This window comes from Canis aureus, chromosome 33, assembly GCF_053574225.1.
Source record: "Canis aureus isolate CA01 chromosome 33, VMU_Caureus_v.1.0, whole genome shotgun sequence".
Classification (NCBI taxonomy): domain Eukaryota; kingdom Metazoa; phylum Chordata; class Mammalia; order Carnivora; family Canidae; genus Canis; species Canis aureus.
Genome location: NC_135643.1, coordinates 41,639,220 through 41,659,032, shown reverse-complemented (window position 1 = coordinate 41,659,032; position 19,813 = coordinate 41,639,220).

Sequence of the window (19,813 nt, the reverse complement as noted above, 5' to 3'; positions counted from 1 at the left end):
CATCATGTCCAGGTGAGGCTCAGGGGTGGAACAGAGTGTCCAGGTCATAGTGGTCCGTAGGTGAGGACCAGAGTCACCAGATCTGGGTGAGGCCCAGTTAGGATCAGAGTCACCAGTTCCAGGTGAGGCCAAGAAGGAGTCGACAGCAATCAGTTCCAGGTGGGGTGACAAAGTCACCAGGACTGGATGAGGACCAGATGGGGACCAGATTAACAGGTTCATGTGATTCCCAGGTGGTGACCCGAGTTAGGAGTTCCAGGTGAGGACCAGGTAAGGACCAGATTCAGCAGGCCCAAGTGAGGCCCACGTGGGGACCTGTGTCACAAGGCATGTGTGAGGCCAAGGTGACAACGCCACTCACCAGGTCCAGGTGAGGCCCACCTGCAGGCCATGCAGAGGAACCATGTCCCAATGATGCCCAGGTAGGGACTAGAATTACCAGGTCCATGTGAGGCCAACCTGCAGGCCATGTGTGGAACCATGTCCCGATGATGCCCAGGTAGAGACCAGAGTTACCAGGTCCAAGTGAGGCCAACCTGCAGGCCATGCAGTGGAACCAGTCACGATGATGCCCATGTAGGGACCAGAGACACCAGGTCCAAATGAGGCCCAGATGGAGCATATTCACTAGGTCCAGGTGAGGCCCAGTTGAGGACCAGAGTCACCAGATCTGGTTGAGGCCGAGAGGGGTATCAGAATCACCTGGTCCAGGTGACATCGAGATGGAGACCAGAGTCACCAGCTCAGGGTTAGGCCCAGAGTGGTTCGAGAGTCCAGAGTCTCATGTCCAGGTGAGGCTAGGTGTGGAACAGAGTCACCAGGTACCAATGATGCCCAGGTGAGGACCAGAGTCACCAGGTCTGGGTGACACGCAGATAGGATCAGAGTCACCAGGTCCAGGTGAGGTCATGAAAGAGTCCACAGCAATCAGGTCAAATTGGGGAACAAAGTCACCAGGACCGAGTGAGGCCCAGATGGGGACCGGATTCACCAGATCCAGGTGAGGCCCAGGTGGTGACCAGAGTCCCCGGGTCTGGGAGAGGACCAGGTAAGGACCAGATTCACCAGGTCCAAGAGGCCCACGTGGAGACCTGAGTCACCAGCTATGGGTGAGGCCCAAGTGGCATCCCCACTAACCAGGTCCATATGAGGCCAACATGCAGGACAAGTCACCCGATTCACGTGAGGCCCTAGTGGGGACTGGAGTCAACAGTTAAAAGTGATTCTACAAGAACAACCCAGTCACCAGGACCTGGTTTGGTTCATGTGGGAACGAGAGTCACCAGGTCCAGGTGAGACCCAGGTGGGGACCACAGTCACCAGGTCCAGATTGAGGCCTAGGTGGGGGGACCAGAATCATCAGGACCAGTTGAGGCCAAAGTGAGGAGCAAAGTTATCATGTCCATGTGAGGCCCAGGTGGGGAAGAGTAACCATGTCCCATTGATGCCAGGTGGGAAAAGAGTCACAAGGTCCAGACGAGGCCTTAGTGAGGAGTAGATTCACCAGGAACTGTTGAGGCCAAGTTGAGGACCAGTGTCCCCAGCTCCGGGTGAGTCCCAGAGGGAGACCAGTGTCACCCGGTTCTGGTGATATCCAGGTGGGGACCAGAGTCACCACGTCAGGGTGAGGCCCAGAGGGGACGAGAATCACTAGGTCCAGGTGAGGCCCCGATGTGGAACTGAGAACCCAGGTCCCATGATGCCCATATGAGGACCTGAGTCACCAGGTCCAGGTGAGGTCCCTGTGGTAACCAGTCACCTCGACCAGGTGAGGCCCAGGTGGGACCATAGTCACAAAGTCCAGGTGAGGCCCAGGTATATAAGAGAGTATCCAGGTCCCAATGATCCCCAGGTAAGGACCAGAGTCAACAGGTCCAGGAGAGGCCCAAATATGGTTCAGAGTCATTGTGTTCCAGGTGAGGCCAGATGGAGACCACAGGAACCAGGTCCAGGAGAGCCCCATAAGGGAACCAGAGCCACCAGATCCAGGTGATGTCAGGGTGGGACCACAGTCACAACGTCCAGGGGAGGCGCAGGTGGCAATAGGATTCACAAAGTCCAGGTGAGGCCCAGGTGGCGACCGGTCACCAGATCCAGGTGTGGACCAGCTAAGGACAAGACTCACCAGGCCCAAGTGAAGGCCAAGGGGTGACCAGTGTCACCAGGTAGGGGTGAGACCCAGAGGGGGAACCAGAGTAACCAGTTTAGTTTTAGGCCCAGAATGGGAGCCTAGGTCCCTGGTGAAAGTGAGGCCCAGGTGTGGAATAGAGTATCCAGATCCCAATGATGCCTGGGTGAGGAGCAGAGTTACTAGGGCCATGCAGGCCCAGATGGGGAACAGAATCACTAGGTCCTGGTAAGACATAGAATAACACCACAGTCAGCAGTATCAGGTGACCCCCTTGTGGGAAACGGTGCCACTCTATCCAGCTGAGTCCCAGGTCCATGGAGGCCCACGTGAGGACCAGATTCATCAGGACTAATTGAGGCATAACTGGTGACAAGTGTCACCAGGTCTGCGTACGGCCTATGTGGGGCAAGATTCAGCATTTCTGAGTTAGGTCAAAGTGGGGACGAGAGACACCAGGTCCAGGTGAGGCCAAACTGAGGACCAGAGTCACCAGATGCAAGTGAGGTCCATGTTGGAAAGAGAGTCACCAGGTCCAGGAGAGGTTCAGGTATGGACCAGTGTCGCCAGTTCCAGGTGACATCCAGGTGGGGACCAGAGTCACCATATCCAGGTGAAGCCCAGGTGAGGACCAGAGATACCAGGTACACGTGAGGCCCCGGTGGGCATCAGAGGCAACAGGTCCATGTAGGCCGGCTTGGGGACCATGGTCAACATGTCGACTTGAGGCCCAGGTGTGGAACACAGTAACCAGGTCCAGGTGAGTCCCCGGTGGTGACAAGAGTCACCACGTCCAGGTGAGGCCCAGGTGGGGACCAGGATCACCAGTTTCAGGGGAGGCCCTTGAAAGAACCAGAGTCAACAGTTCGACGTCAGTCGCTGGTGCAACCAGGGTCAGCAGGCCCAAGTCAGTACAAAGTTCGTTTCACAGTCACTAGGGCACGGTGAGACCCAGAGGGAGACCAGAGTCACCTGGTCCAGTTGAGGTCCAATTGTGGAACACAATCACCGGGTCCCAATTTTGCCCAGTTGAGGACCTAGGTCAACAAGACCAGGTGAGGCCCAGATGGGGACCGGAGTCCCCAAATCCAGGTGAAGCCCAGGTGGGGACCACAGTCACCAGATCGAGGATAGTCTCATGTGCAGACCAGAATCACAAGGTCCAGGTGGGGTGCAGGTGGCAACCACACTCACCAGGTCCCGGTTAGGCCCTGGTGGGGACCAGAGTCATGAGGTACAGGAGAAGCTAGAAACACTGCAGCCACCAGGTCCACATGATGTCCATGTGGGAACGACAATCACCAGTTACAGGTGAGGACCAGGTGGGGATCCGACTCACCATGTCCAGGTGAGACCCAGGTGGGAACCAGTGTCACCATGTCCAGGTGTGGACCAGGTGAAGACCAGAGTTAATAGGTGCGCGTGGGTCACTGTTAGTGAACAGTGTAACCGTATCCTGATGCTACTCAGGTGGGGAACAGAGACTCCAGGTCCTGGTGAGGTCCAGGTCGGACCAGAGACCTGAGGTCCAGGTGAGGTCCCGATGGGAACCACAGTCACCAGGTCAGGTGAGGCCATGCTTAGGATCAGAGTCACCAGTTACAGGTGAGGCCCAGGTGGAGCCAGAGTCACCTGGTACAGAAGAGGCCAAAGTCAGGACCAGAGTTACCAGGATCAGGTCAGTCCCAGTGTGGAATAGAGTAACCATGTCCCGATGATGCCCAGTTAGAACCAGAGTCACCAGGTCCAGATGAGAAGCAGTTGGGGAGCATATTCACTATGTCCCGGTTAGCCCAAGTTGAGGACCAGAGTCACCAGGTCTACTTGAAGCCTAGAGGGGTACCAGATTCACCTGGTCTAGGTGACATCCAGATGGGTACCAGAGTCAACATGTCAGAATGAGGCCCAGAGGGGATCCAGAGGCATCATGTCCAGGTGAGGCTCACGTGTGGAACAGAGTATCCAGGTCATAATGGTCCACAGGTGAGGACCAGAGTCACCAGATCTGGGTGAGGCCCAGTTAGGATCAGAGTCACTAGTTCCAGGTGAGGGCCAAGAAGGAGTACACAGCAATCAGGTCCAGGTGGGTACAAAGTCACCTGGACTGGATGAGGCCCAATGGGGACCAGAACACAATGTCCAGGTGATTCCCAGGTGATGACCAGAGTTACCAGTTCCGGGTGAGGACAAGGGAAGTACCAGATTCACCAGGTCCATGTGAGGCCCACGTTGGGACCTGTGTCACCAGGCATGGGTGAGTCTCAGGTGACAACCCCACTCACTAGGTCCAAGTGAGGCCAACCTGCAGGCCATGCCGAGGAACCGTGTCCCGAAGATGCCCAGGTGGGGTCTAGAGTTATCAGGTCCAGGTGAGGCACACCTGCAGGCCATGCAGTGGAACCATGTCCCGGTAATGCCGAGGTAAGGATCAGAATCACCATGTCCAAATGAGGCCCAGATGGAGCATATTCACTAGGTCTAGGTGAGGCCCAGTTGAGGAGCAGAGTCACCAGATCTGGTTGAGCCCTATAAGCGTACCAGAATCACCTGGTCCAGGTGACATCCAGATGGGGACCAGAGTCACCAGGTCAGGGTGAGGCCCAGAGAGGTTCCAGAGTCATCATGTCCAAGTGAGGCTCAGGTGTGGAACAGAGTCACCAGGTACCAATGAGGCCCAGATGAGGACCAGATTCACCAAGTCTGGGTGACGCGCAGATAGGATCAGAGTCATCAGTTCCAGGTGAGGCCAAGAAGGAGTCCACAGCAATCAGGTCCAGGTGGGGAACAAAGTCACCAGGATTGTGTGAGGCCCAGATGGGTACCAGATTCACCAGGTCCAGGTGAAACCCAGGTGGTGACCAGAGTCCCCGGGTCTAGGAGAGGACCAGGTAAGGACCAGATTCACCAGGTAGAAGAGGCCCACGTGGGGACCTGAGTCACCAATTATGGGTGAGGCCCAGGGGGCAACCCCACTCACTAGGTCCAGGTGAGGCCAACCTGCAGGCCAGAGTCACAAGATCCCAGTGAGGCCCTAGTGGGTACCGGAGTCACCAGGTAAATGTGAGTCTACAAGAACACCACAGTCACCAGGTCCAGGTGTGGTTCATGTGGGAACGAGAGACACCAGGTCCAGGTGAGACCCCGGTGGGGACCACAGTCATCAGGTCCAGATTGAGGCCTAGGTGAGGGGACCAGAGTCATCAGGACCAGTTGAGGCCAAAGTGTGGAGCAAAGTTATCATGTCCAGGTGAGGCCCAGGTGGGGAAGAGAGTAACCATGTCCCATTGATGCCAGGTGGGAAAAGAGTCACAAGGTCCAGAAGAGGCCTAAGTGAGGAGTAGATTCACCAGGTCCTGTTGAGGCCCAGTTGAGCACCAGAGTCCCCAGCTCCGGGTGAGTGCCACAGGGGGACCAGTGTCACCCGGTTCCGGTGATATCCAGGTGGGGACCAGAGTCACCATGTCAGGGTGAGGCGCAGAGGGGGACGAGATAACTAGGTCCAGGTGAGGCCCCGATGTGGAACTGAGAAACCAGGTCCCATGATGCCCATATGAGGACGTGAGTCACCAGGTCCAGGTGAGGTCCTTGTGGGAACCAATCTCCTCGACCAGGTGAGGCACAGGTGGGACCACAGTCACCAGGTCCAGGTGAGGCCCAGGTATATAAGAGAGTATCCAGGTCCCAATAATGCCCAGGTAAGGACCTGAGTCAACAGGTCCAGGAGAGGCCCAAATATGGATCAGAGTCATTGTGTTCCAGGTGAGGCCAGATGGACACCACAGGAACCAGGTTAAGGAGAGCCCAATATGGGAACCAGAGCCACGAGATCCAGGTGAGTTCCAGGTGGGACCATAGTCACAAGGTCCAGTTGAGGCACAGGTGGCAACAGGATTCACCAAGTCCAGGTGAGGCCCAGGTGTCGACCGGTCACCAGATCCAGGTGAGGAGCAGCTAAAGACCAGATTCACCAGGCCCAAGTGAAGCCTAAGGGGTGACCAGAGTCACCAGGTAAGGTTGAGGCCAGAGGGGGAACCAGAGTAACCAGTTTAGTTTGAGGCCCAGAATGGGATCAGAGGTCCCTTGTCAGTGTGAGGCCCAGTGTGGAATAGAGTATCCAGGTCCTAAAGATGCCTGAGTGAGGACCAGAGTAAATAGGGCCATGCAGGCCCAGATGGGGAACAGAATCACTAGGTCCTGGTGAGGCATAGAATAAGACCACAGTCAGCAGTATCAGGTGAGCCCCATGTGGGATCCAGAGCCATTATATCCAGCTGAGTCCCAGGTCCTTGTGAGGCCCACGTGAGGACGAGATTCATCAGGTCGAATTGAGGCTTAGCTGGGGACAAGAGTCACCAGGTCTGGGTGCGGCCTAGGTGGGGCAAGATTCAGCAGTTATGAGTTGGTCAAAGTGGGGACGAGAGACACCAGGTCCAGGTGATGCCAACCTGCAGGCCATGCAGAGGAACCGTGACCCGATGATGCCCAGTTAGGGACTAGAGTTACCAGGCCCAGGTGATGCCAACCTGCAAGCCATGTGTGGAACCATGTCTCGATGATACCCAGGTAGGGACTAGAGTTACAAGGTCCAGGTGACGCCAACCTCCAGGCCATGCAGTGGAACAATATCCCTATGATGCCCAGGTAGGGACCAGAGTCACCAGGTCCAAATGAGGCCAAGATGGATCATATTCACTAGGTCCAGGTGAGGCCAGGTTGAGGACCAGAGTCACCATATCTGGTTGAGACCTAGAGGGGTAGCAGAATCCCCTGGTCCATGTGACATCCAGATGGGGACCAGAGTCACCAGGTCAGGGTGAGGCCCATAGAGATTTCAGAGTCATCATGTCCAGGTGAGGCTCAGGTGTAGAACAGAGTCACCAGGTACCAATGATGCCCAGGTGAGGACCAGAGTCCCCAGTTCTGGGTGACGAGCAGATAGGATCAGAGTCACCAGGTCCAGGTGAGGCCAAGAAGGAGTCCACAGCAATCACGTCCCCGTGGGGAACAAAGCCACCAGGACTGGGTGAGGCCCAGATGGGGACCAGATTCACCAGGTCCAGGTGAGGCCCAGGTGGTGACCAGAGTCCCCGGGTCTGGGAGAGGACCAGGTAAGGACCAGATTCACCAGGTCCAAGAGGCCCACGTGGGACAGAGTCACCAGGTATGGGTGAGGTCCTGGTGGCAACCCCACTCACCAGGTCAGGTGAGGCCAGCCTGCAGGCCAGAGTCACCAGTTCCAGGTGAGGCCCTAGTGGAGACCGGAGTCACCAGGTAAATGTGAGTCTCCAAGAACACCACAGTCACCAGGTCCAGGTGTGGTTCATGTGGGAATGAGAGTCACCAGGTCCAGGTGAGACCCAGGTGGGGACCACAGTCACCAGGTCCAGATTGAGGCCTAGGTGTGGGGACCAGAGTCATCAGGACCAGTTCAGGGCAAAGTGTGGAGTAAAGTTGTCATGTCCAGGTGAGGCCCAGTTGGGGAACAGAGTAACCATGTCCCATTGATGTCAGGTTGGAAAAGAGTCACTGGTCCAGACGAGGTCAAAGTGAGGAGTAGATTCACCAGGTCCTGTTGAGACCCAGTTGAGGACCAGAGTCCCCAGCTCCAGGAGAGTCCCAGAGGGGGACCAGCGTCACCCGGTTCTGGTGATATCCAGGTGGTTACCAGAGTCAGCACGTCAGGGTGAGGCCCAGAGTCGGATGAGAATCACTAGTTCCAGGTGAGGCCCCGATGTGGAACTGAGAAACCAGGTCCCATGATGCCCATATGAGGACCTGAGTCACCAGGTCCAGGTGAAGTCCAGGTGGGGACCAGAGTCACCGGATCCAGGTGAATCCCAGGTGGGACCAGAGTCACTAGGTCCATATGAGGCCCAGGTGAGGACCAGAGTTACCAGGTACACGTGAGGCGACGGTAGGTATCAGAGGCAACAGGTCCATGTGAGGCCGGCTTGGGGACCATGGTCAATAGTTCTACTTGAGGTCCAGTGTGGAACACTGTAACCAGGTCCAAGTGAGTCCCCAGTGGTGACAAGGGTCACCAGGTCCAGGTGAGGCCCAGGTGGGAACCAGTTTCACCAGGTACAGGGGAGGCCCTTGAAAGAACCAGAGTCAAAAGTTCGAAGTCATGCGCAGATGGCAACCAGAGTCAGCAGGTCCAAGTTAGGCCAAAGTGGGGTTCACAGTCACTAGAGCACGGTGAGACTCAGAGGGGAACCAGAGTCACCTGGTCCAGGTGATGTCCAGTTGTGGAACACAGTCTCCGGGTCCCAATTTTGCCCAGTTGAGGACCATGGTCAACAGGGCCAGGTGAGGCCCAGATGGGAATCGGAGTGCCCAAATCCAGGTGAAGCCCAGGTTGGGACCATAGTCACCAGATCCAGGGTAGTCTCAGGTGCAGACCAGAATCACCAGGTCCAGGTGAGGTGCAGGTGGCAACCACACTCACTAGGTCCCGGTGAGGCCTTGGTGGGGACCAGAGTCACGAGGTACATGAGAAGCTAGAAACACTGCAGCCACCAGGTCCACATGATGTCCATGTGGGAACGAGAATCACCAGTTAGAGGTGAGGACCCTGTGGGGATCCGACTCACCATGTGTAGGTGAGACCCAGGTGGGAACCAGTGTCACCATGTCCAGGTGTGGCGAGGTGAAGACAAGAGTTTATAGGTCCGGCTGGGTCACTGCTAGTGAACAGTGTAACCATATCCTGATGCTACCCAGGTGGGTACGAGAGACACCAAGTCCCGGTGAGGCCCAGGTGAGACCAGAGACATGAGGACCAGGTGAGGTCCCGATGGGCACCACAGACAGTAGGTCAGGTGAGTCCATGCTTAGGATCAGATTCAACAGTTACAGGTGAGGCCCAGGTGGAGCCAGAGTCACCTGGTACAGAAGAGCCAAAACTCAGGACCAGAGTTACCAGGATCAGGTCAGTCCCAGTGGGGAATAGAGTAAACATGTCCAGATGATGCCCAGGTAGAACCAGAGTCACCAGGTCCAGATGAGGCACAATTGGGGAGCATATTCACTAGGTCCCGGTGAGGCCCAGTCGAGGACCAGTATCACCAGGTCTAGTTGAGGCCTAGAAGGGTAGCAGATTCACCTGGTCTAGGTGACATCCAGATGGGGACCAGAGTCACCATGTCAGGGTGAGGCCCAGAGGGGATCCAGAGTCATCATGTCCATGTGAGGCTTAGGTGTGGAACAGAGTATCCAGGTCATAATGGTCCACAGGTGAGGAACAGAGTCTCCAGATCTGGGTGAGGCCCACTTATGATCAGAATCAACATTTCCCGGTGAGGCCAAGAAGGAGTCCACAACAATCAGGTCCGGGTGGGGAACAAAGTCACCAGGACTGGGTTGGGCCCAGATGGGGAACAGATTCACCAGGCCCAGGTGATTCCCAGGAGGTGACAGAGTCACCAAATCCAGATGAAGCCCAGGTGGGGACCAGAGTGACTAGGTCCAGATGAGGCCCAGGTGAGGACCAGATTACCAGGTACACGTGAGGCCCCGGTGGGGATCAGAGGCAACAGGTCCATGTGAGGCCGGCTTGGGGACCATGGTCAACAGGTCTACTTGAGGCCCAGGTGTGGAACACAGTTAGCAGGTCCAGTTGAGTCCCCGGTGGTGAGAAGAGTCACCACGTCCAGGTGAGGCCCAGGTGGGGACCAGGATCACCAGGTAAGGGGAGGCCCTTGAAAGAACCAGAGTCAACAGTTCGAGGTCAGCCTCAGGTGGCAACAAGGGTCAGCAGGTCCAAGTCAGGTCAAAGTGGGGTTCACAGTCACTAGGGCACGGTGAGTCCCAGAGGGGGACCAGTCACCTGGTGCAGGTGAGGTCCAGTTGTGGAACACAGTCACCGGGTCCCAATTTTGCCCAGTTGAGGACCATGGTCAACAGGGCCAGGTGAGGCCCAGATGGGGATCAGAGTCCCCAAATCCAGGTGAAGCCCAGGTGGGGACCACAGTCACCAGATCCAGGGTAGTCTCAGGTCCGACCAGAATCACCAGTTCCATGTGTGGTGCAGGTGGCAACCAAACTCACCAGGTCCCGTTGAGGCCCTGGTGGGGACCAGAGTCAGGAGGTACATGAGAAGCTAGAAACACATGGGATCCCTGGGTGGCGCAGCGGTTTTGCGCCTGCCTTTCGCCCAGGGCGCGATCCTGGATACCCGGTATCGAATCCCACGTCGGGCTCCCTGTGCCTGGAGCCTGCGTCTGCCTCTGCCTGTGTCACTGCCTCTCTCTCCCTCTGTGACTATCATAAATAATAAAAATTAAAAAAAAAGAAGCTAGAAACCCTGCATCCAACAGGTCCACATGATCTCCATGTGGGAACGAGAATCACCAGTTACAGGTGAGGACCAGGTGGGGTTCCGACTCACCATGTCCAGGTGAGACCCAGGTGGGAACCAGTGTCACCATGTCCAGGTGTGGCCCAGGTGAAGACCAGAGTTAATACGTCCGGCTGGGTCACAGTTAGTGAACAGAGTTACCATATCCTGATGCTACCCAGGTGGGTACCAGAGACACCAGGTCCTGGTGACCCCGAGATGGGACCAGAGATCTGAGGTCCAGTTGAGGTCCCGATGGGAACCACAGTCACCATGTCACGTGAGGCCATGCTTAGAATCAGAGTCACCAGTTACAGGTGAGGCCCAGGTGGAGCCAGAGTCACCTGGTATAGAAGAGGCCAAAGTCAGGACCAGAGTTACAAGGATCAGGGCAGTCCTATTGGGGAATAGAGTAACCATGTCCCAGTGATTCCCAGGTAGAAACAGAGTCGCCAGGTCCAGATGAGGCGCAGGTGGGGAGCATAATCACTAGGTCCCGGTGAGGCCCAGTTGAGGACCAGAGTCACCAGGTCAAGTTGAGGCCTAAAGGGGTACCAGAATCCCCTGGTCTAGGTGGCATCCAAATTGGGACCAGACTCACCATGTCAGGGTGAGGACCAGAGGGGATCCAGAGTTCATGTCCAGGTGAGGCTCACGTGTGGAACAGAGTATCCAGGTCATAATGGTCCACAGGTGAGGACCAGAGTCACCAGATCTGGGTGAGGCCCAGTTAGGATCAGAGTCAGCAGTTCCAGGTGAGGCCAAGTAGGAGTCCACGACAATCAGGTCCACGTGGGGAGCAAAGAAACCAAGCCTGGATGAGGCCCAGATGGGGACCAGATTCACCAGACCCAGGTGATTCCCAGGTGGTGACCAGAGTTAGCAGTTCCGGGTGAGGACCAGGTAAGGACCAGATTCACCGGGTCCAAGTGAGGCCCAAGTGGGGCCTTTGTCACCAGGTATGAGTGAGGCCTAGGTGTGGAATAGAGTATCCAGGTCCCAATGATGCCTGAGTGAGGCCCAGAGTCACTAAGGCCATGTAGGCCCAGATGGGGAACAGAATCACTAGGTCCTGGTGAGGCACAGAATAAGATCACAGTCAGCAGTATCAGGTGAGTCCCTTGTGGGAACCAGAGCCACTCTTTCCAGCTGAGTCCCAGGTACTTGTGAGGTCCACGTGAGGACCAGATTCATCAGGTCGAATTGAGGAATAGCTAGGGACAAGAGACACCAGGTCTGGGTGCGTAATAGGTGGGCAAGATTCAGCAGTTCTGAGTTAGGTCAAAGTGGGCAATAGAGACACCAAGTCCAGGAGAGGTCCAGATGGGGACCAGAGTCACCAGATGCAGGTGAAGTCCAGATGGGGACCAGCGTCTCCAGATCCAGGTGAAGCCCAGGTGAGGACCAGAGTCTCTAGGTCCAGATGAGGCCCAGGTGAGGACCAGAGTTACAAGGTACACGTGAGGCCCCGGTGGGATTCAGAAGCAACAGGTCCAAATGAGGCCCAGATGGAGCATATTCACTAGGTCCAGGTGAGGCCCAGTTGAGAACCAGAGTCACCAGATGTGGTTGAGGCCTAGAGGGGTACCAGAATCACCTGGTACAGGTGACATCCAGATGGGTCCAGAGTCACCAGGTCAGGGTGAGGCCCAGAGATGTTCCAGAGTCATCATGTCCAGTTGAGGCTCAGGTGTGGAACAGAGTCACCAGGTACCAATGATGCCCAGGTGAGGACCAGAGTCACCAGATCTGGGTGACGTGCAGATACGATCAGAGCCACCAGTTCCAGGTGAGGCCAAGAAGGAGACCACAACAATCAGGTCCAGGTGGCGAACAAAGCCAGCAGGACTGGGTGAGGCCAGATGGGGATCAGATTCACCAGGTCCAGGTGAGGCCCAGGTGTTGACCAGAGTCCCCGGGTCTGGGAGAGGACCAGGTAAGGACCAGATTCAACAGGTCCAAGAGGCCCACGTGGGTACAGAGTCACCAGGTATGGGTGAGGTCCTGGTGGCAACCCCACTCACCAGGTCAGGTGAGGCCAGCCTGCAGGCCAGAGTCACCAGATCCAGGTGAGGCCCTAGTGGAGACCGGAGTCACCAGGTAAATGTGAGTCTCCAAGAACACCACAGTCACCAGGTCCAGGTGTGGTTCATGTGGGAATGAGAGTCACCAGGTCCAGGTGAGACCCAGGTGGGGACCACAGTCACCAGGTCCAGATTGAGGCCTAGGTGGGGGGACCAGATTCATCAGGACCATTTGAGGCGAAAGTGTGGAGCAAAGTTATCATGTCCAGGTGAGGCTCAGGTGGGGAACAGAGTAACCATGTCGCATTGATGCCAGGTGGGAAAAGAGTCACAAGGTCCAGACGAGGCCTAAGTGAGGAGTAGATTTACCAGGTCCTGTTGAGGCCCAGTTGAGGACCAGTGTCCCCAGCTCCGGGAGAGTCCCAGAGGGGGACCAGAGTCACCCGGTTCTGGTGATATCCAGGGGTGACCAGAGTCACCACGTCAGGGTGAGGCCCAGAGGGGGACGAGAATCACTAGGTCCAGGTGAGGCCCCGATGTGGAACTGAGAAACCAGGTCCCATGATGCCCATATGAGGACCTGAGTCACCAGGTCCAGGTGAGGTCCATGTGGGAACCTGTCACCTCGTCCAGGTGAGGCCCAGGTGTGACCACAGTGACAAGGTCCAGGTGAGGCCCAGGTATATAAGAGAGTATCCAGGTCCCAGTGATGCCCAGGTAAGGACCAGCGTCATCAGGTCCCATAGAGGCCCAAATATGTATCAGAGTCATTGAGGTCATTGAGGTGAGGCCAGATGGAGACAACATGGACCAGGTTCAGGAGAACCCCATATGGGAACCAGAGCAACCAGATTCAGGTGAGGTCCAGGTGGGACCACAGTCACAAGGTCCAGGTGAGGCGCAGATGGCAACAGGATTCACCAAGTCCAGGTGAGACCCAGGTGGCGACCAGTCACCAGATCCAGGTGAGGACCAGCTAAGGACCAGAATCACCAGGTCCAATTGAAGCCCAAGGGGTGACCAGAGTCACCAGGTAAGGGTGAGGCCCACAGTGGGAACCAGAGTAACCACTTTAGTTTGAGTCCCAGAATGGGACCAGAGGTCCCTGGTCAAAGTGAGGCCCAGGTGTGGAATAGAGTATCCAGGTCCCAATGATGCCTGGGTGAGGACCAGAGTCACTAGGGCCATGCAGGCCCAGATGGGGAACAGAATCACTAGGTCCTGGTGAGGCATAGAATAAGACCACAGTCAGCAGTATCAGGTGAGCCCCTTGAGGGAACCAGAGCCACTCTATCCAGCTGAGTCCCAGGTCCATGTGAGGCCCACGTGAGGACCAGAATCATCAGATAGAATTGAGGCATAGCTGGGGACAAGAGTCACCAGGTCTGGGTGCGGCCTAGGTGGGTAAGATTCAGCAATTCTGAGTTAGGTCAAAGTGGGGACGAGAGAAACCAGGTCCATGAGAGGCCAAAATGAGTACCAGAGTCACCAGATCCAGGTGAGGTCCATGTTGGAAAGAGAGTCACCAGGTCCAGGAGAAGTCCAGGTGGGGACCAGAGTCACCAGATCCAGGTGAAGTCCAGGTGGGGACCAGAGTCACCAGATCCAGGTGAAGCCCAGGTGGGCACAGAGTCACTAGGTCCAGATGAGGCCCAGGTGAGGACCAGAGTTACCAGGTACACGTGATTCCCCGGCGGGGATCAGAGGCAACAGGTCCATGTGAGGCCATCTTGGGACCATGGTCAACAGGTCTACTTGAGGCCCCGGTGTGGAACACAGTAACCAGGTCCAGGTGAGTCCTCGGTGGTGACAAGAGTCATCACGTCCAGGTGAGGCCCAAGTGGGGACCAGGATCACCAGGTACAGGGGAGGCCCTTGAAAGATCCAGAGTCAACAGTTCGAGGTCAGGCGCCGGTGGCAACCAGGGTCACCAGGTCCAAGTCAGGCCAAAGTGGGGTTCACATTCACTAGGGCATGTTGAGACCCAGAAGGGGACCAGAGTCACCTGGTCCAGGTGAGGTCCAGTTGTGGAACACAGTCACCGGGTCCCAATTTTGCCCAGTTGAGGACCATGTTCAACAGGGCCAGGTGAGGCCCAGATGGGGACTGGAGTCCCCAATCCAGGTGAAGCCAAGGTGGGGACAACAGTCACCAGATCCAGGCTAGCCTCAGTTGCAGACTAGAATCACCAGGTCCAGGAGAAATGCAGGTGGCAACCACACTCACCAGGTCCCGGTGAGGCCGGGGACCAGAATCACGAGGTACATGAGAAGCTATAAACACTGCAGCCACCAATTCCACATTATGTCCATGTGGGAACGAGAATCACCAGTTATACATGAGGACCAGGTGGGGATCCGACTTACAATGTCCAGGTGAGGCCCAGGTGAGAATCAGTGTCACCATGTCCAGGTGTGGCCAAGGTGAAGACCAGAGATAATAGGTCCAGCTGGGTCACTGTTAGTGAACAGTGTAACCAAATCCTGATGCTACCCAGGTGGGTACCAGAGACACCAGGTCCTGGTGAGGCCCAGGTGCGACCAGAGACATGAGGTCCAGGTGAAGTCCAAATGGGAACCACAGAGATCAGGTCTGGTGAGGCCATGCTTAAGATCAGAGTCACAAGTTACAAGTGAGGCCCCGTTGGAGCCAGAGTCACCTGGTACAGAAGAGGCCAAAGTCAGGACCAGAGTTACCAGGATCAGGTCAGTCCCAGTGGGGAATACAGTAACAATGTCCCGATGATGCCCAGGTAGAAAGAGAGTCACAAGAGCCAGATGTGGCGCAGGTGGGGAGCATGCTCACTAGGTCCCGGTAATGCCTAGTTCAGGACCAGAGCCACCAGGTCTAGTTGAGGCCTAGAGGGGTACCAGATTCACCTGGTCTAGGTGACATCCAGATGGGGACCAGAGTCACCATGTCAGGGTGAGGCCCAGAGGGGATACAGAGTCATCATGTCCCGGTGAGGCTCAGGTGTGAAGAGAGTATCCAGGTCATACTGGTCCACCGGTGAGGACCAGAGTCACCAGATCTGGGTGAAGCCCAGTTGGGATCAGAGTCACCAGTTCCAGGTGAGGCCAAGAAGGAGTCCACAGCAATCAGGTCCAGGTGGGGAACAAAGTCATCAGGACTGGGTGAAGCCCAGATCGGGACCAGATCCACCAGGTCCAGGTGATTCCCAAGTGATGTCCAGACTTACCAGTTCCGGGTGAGGACCAGGTAAAGACCACATTCAGCAGGTCCAAGTGAGGCCCTCGTGGGGACCTGTGTCACCAGTATTGGGTGAGGCCCAGGTGGCAATCCAACTCACAGGTCCAGGTGCAGCCAACCTGCAGGCCATGCAGTGGAAACATGTCCCAACGATGCCCAGGTAGGGACCAGAGTCACCAAGTCCAAATGAGGCCCAGATGGAGCATATTCACTAGGGCAAGGTGAGACCCAGTTGAGGACCAGAGTCACCAGATCTGCTTGAGGCCTAGAGGGGTACCAGAATCACCTGGTCCAGGTGACATCCAGATGGGGACCAGAGTCACCAGGTCAGGGTGAGGCCCAGAGAGGTTTCAGAGTCATCATGTCCAGGTGAGGCTCAGGCGTGGAACGGAGTTACCAGGTACCAATGATGTCCAGGTGAGGACCAGAGTCACCAGGTCCGGGTGATTCGCAGTTAGGATCAGAGTCACCAGTTCCAGGTGAGGCCAAGAAAGAGTCTACAGCAATCAGGTCCAGGTGGGGAACAAAGGCACCAGGACTGGGTGAGGCCCAGATGGGGACCAGATTCACCAGGTCCAGGTGAGGCCCAGGTGGTGACCAGAGTCCCAGGGTCTGGGAGAGGACCAGGTAAGGACCAGATTCAACAGGTCCAAGAGGCCCACGTGGGGACCTGTGTCACCAGGTATGGGTGAGGCACAGGTGGCAGGCCCACTCACCAGGTACAGGTGAGGCCATCCTGCAGGCCAGAGTCACCAGAACATTTGAGGCCCTAGTGGGGTCCGGAGTCAACAGGTAAATGTTAGTCTATAAGAACACCACAGTCACCAGGTCCAGGTATGGTTCATGTGGGAACGAGAGGCACCAGGTCCAGGTGAGACCCAGGTGGGGACCATAGTCAACAGGTGCAGTTTGTGGCTTAGGTGGGGGGACCATAGTCATCAGGACCAGTTGAGGCCAAAGTGTTTCACAAAGTTATCATGTCCAAGTGAGGCCCAGGTGGGGAACAGAGTCACCATGTCCCATTGATGCCAGGTGGGAAAAGAGTCACAAGGTCCAGATGAGGCCTAAGTGAGGAATAGATTCACCAGGTCCTGTTGGGGCCCAGTTGAATACCAGTGTCCCAGCACCGGGTGAGTCCTAGAGGGGCACCAGAGTCACCAGGTTCTGGTGATATCCAGCTGGGGACCAGAGTCACCACGTCAGGGTGAGGCCCAAGGGGGACGAGAATCACTAGGTCCAGGTGAGGCCCCGATGTGGAACTGAGAAACCAGGTCCCATGATGCCCATTTGAGGACCTGAGTCACCAGGTCCATGTGAGGTCGCTCTGGGAACCAGTGATCTCATCCAGGTGAGGCCCAGGTGGGACCACAGTCATCAGGTCCAGGTGAGGCCCAGGTATATAAGAGAGTATCCAGGTCCCAATGATGCCCAGGTAAGGACCAGAGTCAACAGGTCCAGGAGAGGCCCAAATATGGATCAGAGTCATTGTGTTCCAGGTGAGGCCAGATGGAGACCACAGGAACCAGGACCAGGAGAGCCCCATATGGGAACCAGAGGCACCAGATCCAGGTGAGGTCCACTTGGGATCACAGTTACAAGGTCCAGGTGAGGCGCTGGTGGCATTAGGGTTCACCTAGTCCAGGTGAGGCCCAGGTGGCGACCAGTCACCAGATCCAGGTGCGGACCAGCTAAGGACCAGATTCACCAGGGCCAAGTGAAGCACAAGGGGTGACCAGATCACCAGGTAAGGGTGAGGCCCAGAGGGGGAACCAGAGTAACCAGTTTAGTTTGAGGCCCAGAATGGGACCAGAGGTCCCTGGTCAAAGTGAGGCCCAGGTGTGGAATAGAGTATCCAGGTCCCAATGATGCCTGGGTGAGAACCAGAGTCACTAGGTCCATGCAGGCCCAGATGGGGAACAGAATCACTAGGTCCTGGTGAGGCATAGAATAACAACACAGTCACCAGTATCAGGTGAGCGCCTTGTGGGAACCAGAGCCACTCTATCCATCTGAGTCCCAGGTCCATGTGAGGCCCACGTGAGGACCAGATTCATCAGGTCGAATTGAGGCATAGCTGGGGACAAGAGTCACAAGGTCTGGGTGCGGCCTAGGTGGGGCAAGATTCAGCAGTTCTGAGTTAGATCAAAGTGGGTACGAGAGACACGAGGTCCATGTGAGGCCAAAATGAGGATCAGAGTCACCAAGAGAGTTCCATGTTGGAAAGAGAGTCAATAGGTCCAGGAGAGGTCCAGGTGTGGACCAGAGTCACCACTTCCAGGTGAAATCCAGGTGGGGACCAGAGCCAGCAGTTCCAGGTGAAGCCCAGGTGGGGACTAGAGTTACCAGGTACACGTGATTCCCCGGCGGGGATCAGAGGCAACAGGTCCATGTGAGGCTGGCTTGGGGACCATGGTCAACAGGTCTACGGAGGCCCAGGTGTGGAACACAGTAATCAGGTCAAGGAGAGTCCGTGGTGGTGACAAGAGTCACCACGTCCGGTGAGGCCCAGGTGGGGACCAGGATCACCGGGTCACGGGAGGCCTTTGAAAGAACCAGAGTCACGCGCAGTTGGCAACCAGGGTTCGCAGGTCCAAGTCAGGCCAAAGTGGGGTTCACAGTCACTATGGCACGGTGAGACCCAGAGGGGGACCAGACTCACCTGGTCCAGGTGAGGTTCAGTTGTGGAACACAGTCACCGGGTCCCAAATTTTTCCAGTTCAGGACTATGTTCAACAAGGCCAGGTGAGGCCCAGATGGGGACTGGAGTCCCCAAATCCAGGTGAAGCCCATGTGGGGACCAGTCACCGGATCCAGGGTAGTCTCAGGTGCAGACCAGAATCACCAGGTCCAGGTGAGGTGTAGGTGGCAACCACACGCACCAGGTCCTGGTGAGGCCCTGGTGGGGACCAGAGTCTCGAAGTACATGAGAACCTAGAAACACTGCAGCCACCAGGTCCAGATGATGTCCATGTGGAAATGAATATCACCTGTTACAGGTGAGGACCAGGTGGGGATCCGACTCACCATGTCCACATGAGACCCAGGTGGGAACCAGTGTCACCATGACCAGGTGTGGCCCAGGTGAAGACCAGAGTTAATAGGTCCGGCTGGGTCAATGTTAGTGAACAGTGTAACCATATCCTGATGCTACCCAAGTGGGTACAGAGACACAAGATCCTGGTGAGGCCCAGGTGTGACCAGAGACATGAGGTCCAGGTTAGGTCCCGATGGGAACCACAGAGACCAGGTCAGGTGAGGCCATGCTGAGGATCAGAGTCACCAGTTACAGTTGAGGCCCAGGTGGAGGCAGAGTCACCTGTTACAGAAGAGGCCAAAGTCAGGACCAGAGTTACCAGGATCAGGTCAGTCCCAGTGGGGAATAGAGTAACCATGTCCCGATGATGCCCAGGTAGAATCAGAGTCACCAGGTCCAGATGTGGCGCAGGTGGGGAGCATGTTCACTAGGTCCCGGTGAGGCCCAGTTGAGGACCAGTGTCACCAGGTGTAGTTGAGTCCTAGCGGGTACCAGATTCACCTGGTCTAGGTGACATCCAGGTGGGGACCAGAGTCACCATGTCAGGGTGAGGCCCAGAGGGGATCCAGAGTCATCATGTCCAGGTGAGTCTCAGGTGTGGAACAGAGTATCCAGGTCATAATTGTCCACAGGTGAGGACCAGATTCACCAGATCTGGGTGAGGCCCAGTTAGGATCAGAGTCACCAGTTCCAGGTGAGGCCAAGAAGGAGTCCACAGCACTCAGGTCCAGGTGGGGAACAAAGTCACCAGGACTGGGTGAGACCCAGATGATGAGCAGATTCACCAAGTCCAGGTGAGGCCCAGGTGGCGAACAGTCACCAGATCCAGGTGCGGACCAGATAAGGAACAGATACACCAGGCCTACGTGAAGCCCAAGGGGTGTCCAGAGTCACCAGGTAAGGGTGAGGCCCAGAGGGGGAACCAGAGTAACCAGTTTAGTTTGAGGCCCAGAATGGGTCAGAGGTCCCTGGTCAAAGTGAGGTCCAGGTGTGGAATAGATTATCCGGGTCCCAATGATGCCTGGGTGAGGACCAGAGTCACTAGGGCCATGCAGGCCCAGATGGGGAACAGAATCACT